Consider the following 12,118-nt stretch of genomic DNA (forward strand, 5'->3'; position numbering starts at 1 on the left):
TAAGAACATAAGAATGGCCATACTGAGTCAGACCAAAGGTCCATCTAGCCCAGTATCCTGTCTGCCGACAGTGGCCACTGCCAGGTGCCCCAGAGAAGGAGAACAGAAGACAATGATCAAGTGATTTATCGGCTGCCATCCATCTCCAGCCCTTGTACTAAAGGCTAGGCACTTTAGCACTTTGCTTATCCGGATAAGCCGACTGGTTATCAACAGCGGTTATGTTCTTATGTTCAACCTTCCCAGTGTGCCCTGGTGGCCACTCCAGTCTCAAACAAGAACACTCCTCTCCTTCCCCTGAGCTCTTAAAGGGGTAGACTCTGGCCACAGTGCCTGTGCCAGCTCCAAGCCTGCCAGCCCAGAGCCAGCAGTCACTGCCCCTGACTCAGTGGCCCCAAAACATGAGCCAGCAAGCCACTGGCAGCCAGCCCTCCACTGCTCCCCAGGAGCAGTCTGCCAGCTCCCAGGAACCTGCCAGGGCCTGGAGAAGGTGGGCACCTTCCTGGTCCAGGGTGGAGATCAGGGTGGACCTTACTCAGGTTTGCGGGGGATGCCCCCAACATCCATGATCTCCGCACTAAATAGAGGAACGCAGCCATCTATATCAGGCTAGCTGCCATCCTGGCCACCAAAGGCCACATGCAAACCCAGGAGCAAGTTCGCATGAAAATAAAGTTGGTCTGGCAAGACCCTCAATTTCCCCTCCCCCTTCTTCCTCTTGCTTTCCCCTTCCACCTCCCAGGTTTCCCCCGCCCCCTCCCACCTCCTTTCTCCAGTCTCATCCCCCTTCCCCCTGTTTTGTTAAATAAAGAGTTTGTGTTCATGAAAATACGTCTATCTTATTTGACATCAGGAAGGGGGGCTGGGAGGGTAAGTGGAAGAATGTGGGGGAGGAATGAGGCACAAGCCCCCAGTGAGGCAGACCAGGGAGGATCTTAGTGCTCCTCAGGGTGGAAGCTCTCCCACAGGGCCTCCTGGATACTGACAGCCTCCCGATGGGCCTCCTGGATGGCAGCCTGCAGAAAGTGCAACCAGATTGGCAGCAATGCATTCACGAGAAGCACCAGAGTTCCCAGGGGCAGCTCCGGCTCCATGCTGCAAAGTGTTGTGGTGTCCTGAGTGAGGGCAACCAGAGTACACAGAGACAAAATGCTTTGCTGTCCCTCATCCATGTAGGCAAGCAAGCAGGGAAAGCTGAGAACCGGCTGCCTGGGGTGGGGGTTGCTTTAAGCACAAGCCTCAGATAGCCTCAGGCAGCAGCCACACAAATAAACTCCTGACCTGATTCCCTGCTGGACCTGGTTCCGGCTGGCCTTCAATGCAATTCAGTGTCCACTCAGTGTGGACGCGCTATTTCGAAAGAGCAAAATGTTATTTTGAAATGCATTTTGTGTGTAGATGTGTTATTTCAAAACAAGCTATTTTGAATTAACTATTTCGAAATAAGATATTTCGAAATAACACTGTAGTGTAGACATACCCTGAGTGATCTATATGATAACACTTTAGAACCACAAGGAGACCCTGTGCTAATGACCCCCAGTATCAGTAGATAAAGAAACAGAACTCAAGATGAGTAAAGAAAACTTAGTGAAACTGCACTTTGGCTGGCAACAAACCGCTTATCAATAGTTAGGGTTGTGAAATCCTCATTTCTTTATTGTTCTGTCATTACGGTCCCCTCTCCCCTAGTGTTTGTACGATCTCGTTTCTCTAATTGTTTCTGTCTGTTGCATGGTTAATTTTCCTAGGTCTAAATCAATGGTGGGGTGCGATTGGTTAGTAAAACTGCAGTAAAATAACTAGCTCACATATCATAGAATCATAGAATACTAGGACTGGAAGGGACCTCGAGAGGTCATCGAGTCCAGTCCCCGGCCCTCATGGCAGGACCAACTACTGTCTAGCAGTGGTCTCCAATGTTTTGGGGCTGCTGGGCGCCTGGGGGCGGGGCCGCTCACACGCTGGGCGCATGGGGGCGGGGCCACTCACAGGCCACATGACTGGGGGCGGGGCCAAGCACATGAGTGGCCCCGCCCCCCGCGGCCAAGGCCGGGCCCAGCAAGGGCACGCGCGGGGCCGGGGCCGGCAAGGACACCCGCGGGGCTCCCCGGGGCCGGAGCCAAGGCTGGGGCCGGCAAGGACACGCGCGGCGCCCCCCGGGGCCGGGGCCGGCAAGGACACGTGCGGCGCCCCCGGGGCCGGGGCCGGCCATGCGCCCAGGGCTGGCACCTGCCGCATGCCCGGGGGCGGGGCCAGCCCAGATTGCTCCGCGGGCTCACGTAAAGGGCCCGGCGGGCGCCATGGTGCCCGCGGGCACTGGGTTGGGGACCACGGGTCTAGAACATCCCTGATAGACATTTATCTAACCTGCTCTTAACTATCTCCAGAGATGAGGATTCCACAACCTCCCTGGGCAATTTATTCCAGCGTTTAACTATCCTGACAGTTAGGAACTTTTTCCTAATGTCCAGCCTAAATCTCCCTTGCTGCAGTTAAGCCCTTTGCTTCTTGTTCTATCCCCAGAGGCCAAGATGAACAAGTTTTCTCCCTCCTCCTTATGACACCCTTTTAGATACCTGAAAACTGCTATCCTGGTTTTATATAGCTAAGCAGGGCTCAAATTTCACTGTATAAACTGGGCTCCAAAAGAAAGCTCTTTGGGAAGCAGCCCCAAGACACAGTTCCAAGCCCACAGCAGCTGAACCTTGACTCTGTGCTTTGATAAAATGCAGGCTCAGCAGTGCCCCTAATGGACCTGATCCAGACTGGCCATTCAGAAATGCTCCTCTGCTTTATTGGGAGGGCTGAGCATTGTATGCTTAGTGCGTGCCGTCTGTTCTGGGTGACGGTTCATAAACAGCGATTAAGGAGGATATTACTGTGTAAGGTGCTTTCACTGACAAAAGACCCTAAAACCCATAGAGTGTAAGGTTATGCCTGAGCCCAAAGATGGGTAACAGTGGGTGCCCCCAGAGTGTCTGAATGACAGAATTGTGTCCGCATAACAGTTCTAGGAGCTTAGTAATTTCTAGCAGTTCAGTGGCTTGTGTAAAACTTCTGCGGCACCCATGTACTATTTGCACATTAATTTATGTATATTTAATTTAAATGATTTTACAAGAGTATAGATCTTTATCATTTACCTTGGATTGTTATGATTTTAAAATTTTGAAATTACTTATTTTTTTAAAAAAAACTTGCTTTAAAAGCCCAAGTTTAAATTCAAGTGTTTATTTAAGTTATTAAAAAATCAAATCCTATTTTCATCCACCCTGAGTGTTGGATGTTTTCATTAGCCCCTCATTGCCAAAGGAAAACAGCCCTTTGAGGGGTGAAATTCCTCGATGTCATTTCCTGTGTCTCTCTCCCTCACCCTTGTTGCACCCTTCCCCCCCAGCAATTTCCTCTTTTTGGGAGACTAAGATATGGCAAGCCTGCTCCAGGGGCATGCTGAATCTCCCCCACTTCAGGAAGGCAACCTCTCGACAGCCGCACTATGTTGGGTTACCTCCGGGATCCCTGAAGAGCTATTCCATGTCTTCTTAACCCCTTATTTCAAAATAACAGGCGCACTATTCCAAGGTCCTTGTAACCCTCATTCCACAAAGGCTAAGGGACATTCCAGAATAACGCTTTACTTAGAAATCAGATTGAAATAAGCTATGTGATTTGCTTAGCTCAAATTGCTTAGCTTGTGTGACGGACCGGGCTGTGTCTGGGCACAGCTGAGGGCGTCCGCTCAGGGCGAACTGCTCGAATCCGGGGCTACTTACAGCTCCCGACTGGTGACCTCTCCACACAGGCCACAAACCAGACTCACAGAGCACTTCAGCAACCTGCCTGAAGCCTCCCGAGCAAAACCCCTCCGACACCCCAGCAATATCCGTGCCCCAGATGGCCCCGGGCCTATACACAGGTGGGGGGTCCTAGCACCCAATCCCACCTACCCCGAACAAGTTCTGTCCGGTTCCAAGAAACCAGTCACAGATCCCTGGTCAATTTACCCTCTGGACCTTACCCACAAATCACACTGGGCCAATCCTTTAGAATCTATATCTAAAGGTTTATTATCACAAGAAAGAAAAGCCTGAGAGTAAGGTTATTAAAGTACAGTACGTTACATGCACCGAATTTCCCAGTTCTCGATGCAGGCTCTAGCAGAGATGTTACAGCTGCTGGTTTAAAAGTCCTTATTGCACATCCTACGATCAGGATGGGTTCACAGTCTTCCAGGCTCTTCAATCCCTGCAGTGCTGCCTCTGGGATGAAGTGCTGAGCTGAGAACCATTGTTCCACAGGTAATTAGCATGTCCACAGGCTCCACAGGCTCGGCCCTGCCCAATGCTTAACCACATGCAGGGAAATCTTCAGTTTCCACACAGATTACAGATCTACACACACAGACATTATATACTCACATAAACAGTGTACACAGGATCAGAAAACAACAAGCTCCCATTCAATACCCCACATGGCTCCCTTTCATACAGATTTCTGGGGCCAACACCCCCACCTAGGGGTGCAGCAGCGATCTGGCTGCTTCCCTCCAATTCGGTAATGTGACATGATTTGCTTAGCTCAAATTGCTTAGCTTGTTCCCAGTTAAGGGTGCTATGTAGACACACCCTTGAGAGCAAGATGCCAGTTTCTGCTTTGATTCACCCAGGAAATAATTTTCCCTTCCCCCTTGTAAGTATGAGGCACAACAGAATTCATCTCCCTTCCCCTCCCCATTGCTTTCTGTTTTCCAAACACCAGAAGTCATTTTGTGACGATTTCCCTCTGACATCTCTGAGAACAGTGAGAGCCCACTTGTGGAATGAAACACAATTGCACAAGAAGCAAGTCCTGTTTTTGTTTCCAATGTATTTGGGGCTTTAATGGGGTAAGAAAAGCTCCATCTGCCCCGGGACAAACAGGACACAGGGCGGGAGGGGCTGTCAGCGAGGAGCCATTTTTGAAGGGAAACTAACCCACCTCTTTGGTCCCGCTGAGCGGTTTGATGATCTTCGGGGGGCTTGTACCGCCCAGGGATGCTGTAGGGGGCTCAGTTCCCTGCCACAGCGTGTCCCCCGGTTTCTCCTGGTCCTGGCTCAAAGGCACCGCGGCGCGTTCCCCTCTTGGAGAAAGGAGGGTTTCATTTTCTGCGGTACCCGGCTCCCCCTGATCTCGCATTGCTGGAGTAGCATCAGCCCCGGGGCAGCGCGTTCGACCCCGCTCGCCCGCACCAGGCTCGGATCGGCGCCCACCCCGCCGCGGGGGGAGGCAGCGGGGGCTGAGCCCCCGGGCGCTCTGTGCCTCGCCCCCTCCCTTCTCCCTCTGCCTGTGGGGCTGCCCCCCTGGCCACGCCCTCCCAAGTGGAGCTCCGCTCCCGGCAGCTCGGGCCCAGCCCCTGGGAGAGCAACCCCCCCCATTATCCTGGGGTCCGCGTGAGCCCCGCCCCCAAAACGCGCCCCCCTGCCCTTCCCCAGCCCCCCGCGCGTCTTCCAGCCCCAGTTCCTCCCCTGCCCCCCGTAGCACCCCGCAGCCTGGACCTGGGTCCCGCTCCCACCCCCGAGCCCGGATTCTCACCAGCCCCTCGCAGCGCGGAGCGAACCCCCGGACCCAGCCCGAGGGCGGCTGACGCGGAGGCGAGTCCCACCCCCGTGTCCTGCCAGCCCGGGATTGGTGCGATCCTGCGCTGCGGGGCGGGGCTCCAGGCTGTGCCCCCGGGGCGGTACAGGCGGGGGGGGAACACGGTTTAAGAGAACTAGACACATTCTTGGGGGTTCAGTCCATCCACAGGCGCGCGCAGCATTCAGCAGGGGGTGCACCCAGAGAATCTTTTAAAGTGCACTTTGACCCCCATTAGCCGGGCCTCGAGGTAACACTCTGGGGGAAGAGGGATACAGGACCAGAATTCAAAGGTCTCATGTGACTCCCCTCTAAAGACTTTTCCCACTATCCTCCTACCAATAGGGTTGCCGGGTGTCCAGGATTGGACCAGACAGTCCGGTATTTGCTCTGTCTGGTAAAAAAAAAATCGGAAAATACCAAACACTTGCAAGGTCTGCTATTTTCTGATTTTTCCAGCTGCGCACCACGGGGAGCAGCTGGGGTCCCAGCTGGGAGACGGGCCGCGATTGCTTCCAGGAGCCCTGGGTTGGTTGAGTGTGAGGAGGCGGGGAAGTGGGGGTGAGGAGGAGTGTGAGGAGGAGGGCGGCACCTCCTCCTCGCTTGTGCATCCCAACCAGCCTCACGGCTCCTGACCCTCCCCCCAGCTCTGCTTCCCGCTGGCCCGTTCCTCTTCCTGATCTCCCGTGGCCAGCACCGTGGCCCCGGACCCCACCAGCTCTGCTTCCCGCTCCCCCTTCCTCCCAGCCAGCCCTGCAGCCCCCAATCCCCCACCTCCACCTCTGCTTCCCACTGGCCAGTTCCTCTTCCCGATCTCCCCCAGCCAGCACCGCTGCACACACCCTGCCAGCTCTGCTTTCTGCCCCCCAACTTCATCCCGGGCAGCCCCGCCCCCCTCCTGGCCAGTCCCCCTCCCCTGATATCCCACAGCCAGCCCCTTTCCGCCCAACCCCTCCCCCACAACTAACCCTGCTTCCCGTTGCCCCCCCCCCCCACATCCCCCAGACAGCCCCGTTGCCCCCCCCCCCCGTTAGCTGTTTCCAGCCCCTCCCCTTCCCAGCCAGCACCACTCCCCTTTGTTTCCCTTCCTGGCCAAAGGTGCAGTCCCCTGGTCCTTAGGACACAAGACTCAAGACAGGAGAGATGCATTTACCTCCACAGTGAGTCATGTCCAACCTTTCCCTTCCTCAGCCAAGCAGTGTTGCAGAGCCCAGGGAAACTGAGGCACATACACACAGAGAGTTATTACAGAACAGCACAGGACAATAGACTCACATACAGCACCACAAGGCAACAGAGTGAACACAGACCCCACAACGTCACAACTTCCCTTCAGACATCACAGGCGGACATGGCAAGAATCCGCACTGAGCCCCCAAGGCTGGGAACCACGTTCCCTGGAGGGAGGGGGGATCTAGAAAGTTCTCAGGGGTGCAGGTGGGTAAACAGGCTGACACCGTGACATATTACAATGGGCTAAATCATCCTGCATTGGGCGGGGCAGGGACAGGGGCATCCAGAGGCCCCTAAACTGTGGCTGGATGCAGGAAAACCCACAAAAAGTCTCTGCCTCACAGGATATTTTGCAAAGACAAGAAGAGGCAGCGAACAGCCTGGCAGAGGAGGGGAGACAGGAACTCAGGCTGGGAGGGAGAAGGGACTGAACAGAGGGGAGGCAGAGATGACTCTGGGGTCCCCACTGTGCGGGGGGGGGGGGGGGGAGGACAGGGCTGAGGTTTCCATGCCCATGAGCAGGACAGCAGAGATTTCTCCCTGCCCGCTCCTCTTGGGAATGTCGGGGGAGATTTCGCTGGGGGTCGAGGTACCTGGAATTCCCCAGCTCCCCTGAGAGCGGCAGCTCCCCACAACCATGGCCCCCAACCCCACTTACTGTCCATGTTCTCCTGGGCGCTGGGGGCTACAGGGAGCGTCTGACCCCCTGGCTCAGCTCTGGCTCAGGGCAGCAGGAATCGAGCCAGGTGCGGCTCCCCCTCGGCAAGCGGCTGGACAGGACACAGCAGGGAGCGGTGACCCCGTCGCCCATCACAGCCTGGCCCTGGGTGCTGGGCCCGATGTGGGAGGGTGCAGGGGGAGCCCCTAACCAGCCATGGAGAGAAGCCAGGGGGGAGGGCAAATTGCCCATGAGCCTCGTACACCCTGTACCACCGGGTCTGGTGGGGGGGAGGGGGGCTCTGTGTGTGGAGCACAGACTGGCAGACAGCAACATGGGATAGGTGCAGGAACGATGGGCTCTCTAAGGCACAGACTGGCAGTTAGTCAGGGATGTGGGGCAGAGGCTGGCAGAGGGGGCTCTGTGTGTGGGGCACAGACTGGCAGTTTTTCAGGTACATGGGGAGGCTGATGACTGATAATATGAGACTAGCTGGTCTCGTAAGGGTGTCTGGGTGGGGAAGTTTCTAGGCTGCGGGAGATGGGGGTGGGGTTTGGACGGGGGGCACAGGCAGTGCTGGGCTGTGTGTGCACTGGTGACACAGGATGCAGAGTTAACGGGTAGAAAATCTTCACCCCTGGCCTGTGTTTCGGGGGCAGCTGGACCAGCCGACGTGGTTTCTGGTGCTTCCTTTGAGCATCCCCCCGGGAGCAGGTCGGGGCTGTTGTGTTCACTAGTCTGATGGGGTATGTCTACACTAGAAAGTTAGTTCGAACTAACGGACGTTAGTTCGAACTAACTTTCCTATGCGCTACACTAGCGCTCCGTTAGTTCGAACTTAATTCGAACTAACGGAGCGCTTAGTTCGAACTAGGTAAACCTCATTTTACGAGGACTAACGCCTAGTTCGAACTAGCTAGTTCGAACTAAGGGCTGTGTAGCCCTTTAGTTCGAACTAGTGGGAGGCTAAGGCTTCCCAGGTTTCCCTGGTGGCCACTCTGGCCAACACCAGGGAAACTCTATTGCCCCCCTCCCGGCCCCGGAGCCCTTAAAGGGCCACGGGCTGGCTACTCACTTTTTGTGCCAGTTGCAAGGCTGCCAGCACCCGTGCCTGCACAGCCTGCACCTGCCACACCATGAGCCAGCCATCCGAGGGCTCCCAGCCCTCCACTGCTCCCCACGACCAGCCTGGCGGCTCCCGGGAGCCTGCCCGGGGGCGCAAAAGGCGGGCGCCCGCCTGGTCAAGTGCGGAGATCGTGGACCTCATCGAGGTTTGGGGGGAAGCCTCAAATGTCCACGATCTCCGCACTAGCCACCGGAACGCGGCCGTCTATGGACGCATGGCTGCCAGCCTGGCCGCCAGGGGCCACCAGCGCAGCCGGGAGCAGGTGCGCTGCAAGATTAAAGACTTGCGGCAGTCCTACTCCCGGGCCTGCCTGCCAGGGGCTGACCCGGAGGCCTGCCCCCACTTCCATGCCCTGGACCGCATCCTGGGGCCTCATGCCGTCCCTGCCCCCCGGGACGTGATTGACCCCGGGGCAGAGGGACCGCTCCTGGACACCGAGGAGGAGGAAGAGGGCTCTGAGAGCCAGGAGCCTGCTGCCAGCCTTCCCAGGACCCGGGACCCCCGAGGCACCCCACAGAGCCGCTCGCCTGCATCATCAGAGGCCGGGGAGGCATCCACCTGTGAGTACCCTCGTGTTCCCCTTATGTGTACGGGGGGCTGGGGCGAGAGGGAGCCCCGGGACCGTGCGCCTGGGCCTTGCCCACTACGGAGCAGCAGCTGGGGATCCTGCAGGGGCCCTGGCCTTGCAGAGGGGAGCTGGGTTTCACACACCTGGGCCCCTGGGGTAATTGACCGCTGGTCTTCTTGCACCACAGCTGCAGCACCGGGGACTGCAGGGCGCACCACACCGCCTGCAGCAGCCGCCCGCGCCCGGGCAAGCAGGACAGCCAGGAACCAGGAGGACTACCAGAGGCGGCACCTCCGGTTCCTGGACCGACAGCTCCGTCTCCAGGACCACTGGGTCCAGGAGGACCTCAGGCTGCGCCAGAGGAGTCTGGAGGCCCTGGAGGAGCAGGGCCGTGCCCTGCGAGGCCACCTCCAGAGCCTGCTAGACCGCTTTCCATTTCCTCCTCCCCCTGCTCCCCCTCTTGCTCCCCCTCTTGCTCCCCCTGCTCCCCCTCTTGCTCCCCCTCTTGCTCCCCCTGCTCCCCCTGCTCCTCCTGCTCCTCCTGCTTCCGCTCCTGCTTCCTCCACACCCCCTGTCCTCTCTGCCCCCCCCTCCACAACCATTCCCCACCGACGCCCCCGGACCCGCAGTGTGGCGAGACGGGAGAGGCACCCAGACTCCCACCCCTGAGCTTTCCTTTCCCTTCCTCCCTTCCCTCCCCTCCCCTTCCAGCTCCCTCGTCCCAGGTTTCCCCCTCCCTTCTCCCACCTTCATTCCTCCCTCCCCCACCCCAGTTCTCTGAAATAAACAGACGTTTTTGTTTGAAAAACAGGTGTCTTTATTGTACAGTAGATAGGGAGGGGAAAGGGGAAGGGGGGGGGTAGGGTGGAAGAAGGCCCCGGTGGGGCATGCAGGGAGAGTTCAGTCCTCCTCCTCCTCCACCTGGAAGCTCTCCCGCAGGGCTTCCCGGATCCGGATGGCCCCCCGCTGGGCTTCCCGGACGGCGGCGGTGCGGGGCTGACCGTAGTGTCCAGCCATGCGGTCAGCCTCAGCCATCCAGGCTGGCAAGAAAGCCTCCCCCTTCCGCTCACACAAATTGTGGAGCACACAACATGCCGCCACCACGGGAGGGATGTTGTGCTCGGCCAGGTCCAGACGGGTGAGGAGGCATCGAAAGCGGGCTTTCAGTCGCCCGAAGGCCCCCTCCACCACGATGCGGGCCCTGCTCAGCCTGTTATTGAAGGCCTGGCGGGAGGGATTGAGGTGTCCCGTGTAGGGCTTCATGAGCCAGGGCTGCAGTGGGTAGGCGGCATCCCCCACCAGGCAGACGGGCATGTCCACGTCCCCGACCCTGATGTGGCGGTCGGGGAAGAAGGTCCCGTCCTGCAGCCGCTGGCACACGGAGGAGTTCCGGTACACCCGGGCGTCGTGTGCTTTGCCGGACCAGCCCACATTTATGTCCGTCAACTGTCCCCGGTGGTCACATACGGCCTGCAGGATGACGGAGAAGTACCCCTTGCGGTTCACGTACCGGGACGCCTGGTGTTCCGGGGCACGGATGGGGATGTGCGTCCCGTCGATGGCCCCCCCGCAGTTGGGGAAGCCGAGGGCGCCGAATCCCCGGATGACGGCGTCCGGGTCGGCGAGGCGGACCACCCTGCGGAGCAGCACCCGGTTGATGGCCTTGACCACCTGCGGAGAGAGACACAGCAAAGCGTCAATCAGTGGGGCGCCCGGGTGGCTGGGAGTGTGCGTGCCCTGGCAGTGCCCCGCGCCCCACTCCCGGAAGCAACCCCCCTGGCGGCGTGTAGTACGGCCGGGACAGCCCGACCCCTCCGGTGCGGGGCGCCTTCGCCTCCTCCCGCCCCCCCCTTTGTCCCTGGGGCGGCCCATCCCCTCCTCGCAGCCCCCCTCCCCCCCGGCTCGGTGGCCGACGAGCGCCGTACCTGCATGAGCACTGCTCCGACAGTGGATCTCCCCACGCCGAACTGGTTCCCGACGGATCGGTAGCTGTCCGGCGTGGAGAGCTTCCAGAGGGCGATGGCCACCCGCTTCTGGAGGGGGATGGCGGGCCTCATGCGAGTGTCCCTTCTTTGCAGGGCAGGGGCGAGCCACTCGCAGAGCTCCAGGAAGGTGTCCCTCCTCATCCTAAAGTTCTGGGTCCACTGTCGGTCGTCCCAGTGCTCCAGGACGATGCGGTCCCACCAGTCGCTGCTGGTGTCCAGACGCCAGATGCGGCGGGGCACGCCGGTGCCGGGGCGCCGCCGCGGCTCCTCCACGGCCCCCAGGGCGGCCAGGCGGAGAGGCAGGGGGCTGACGTTCCCCAGGTGGTGCCAGGCAGCCTCGAGCCATTGCTGGCAGGCTTGCAGCAGCAAGTCCAGAACGTGCACCAGAAGGTGCAGGGCGAGCCGTGGCTCCATGTTGCCACCTGCGGCGGCCCCCCCGAAGGGAAGCACCGACACAGACGGGCACAGAGACCGACGCTTTGCTGTCCCTCGGCGAGGTTGGCAAGCAAGCAGGAAAAGCTGAGAACCGGCTGTCCAGGGGGGGTCCCTTTAAGCACGAGCCTCAGATAGCCTCAGACAGCAGCCACACAAAGCAACTGCTGACCTGATGCCCTGCCAGAACCGGTTTCAGCTGCCCTTAAATGCCCCCCTGCGTCCAATCAGTGTGGACGCGCTAGTTCGAACTAGCAAAACGCTAGTTCGAACTAGTTTTTAGTTCTAGATGCGCTAGTTCGAACTAGCTTAGTTCGAATTAACTAATTCGAACTAAGTTAGTTCGAACTAGCGCTGTAGTGTAGACGTACCCATGATGATGATGGAGGAAATGTTGCCGTTCAGCTGAGTGTGAGCAAAAGCAACACACACGCCCAGGAGAAACCACGTCCTAGTTCCAGTGCCCAGTGCACCCCCCACATCCCTCTTCTAGCCTCTAG

This window comes from Pelodiscus sinensis, chromosome 19 (assembly GCF_052426305.1).
Source record: "Pelodiscus sinensis isolate ZL-2025 chromosome 19, ASM5242630v1, whole genome shotgun sequence".
Lineage (NCBI taxonomy): Eukaryota > Metazoa > Chordata > Testudines > Trionychidae > Pelodiscus > Pelodiscus sinensis.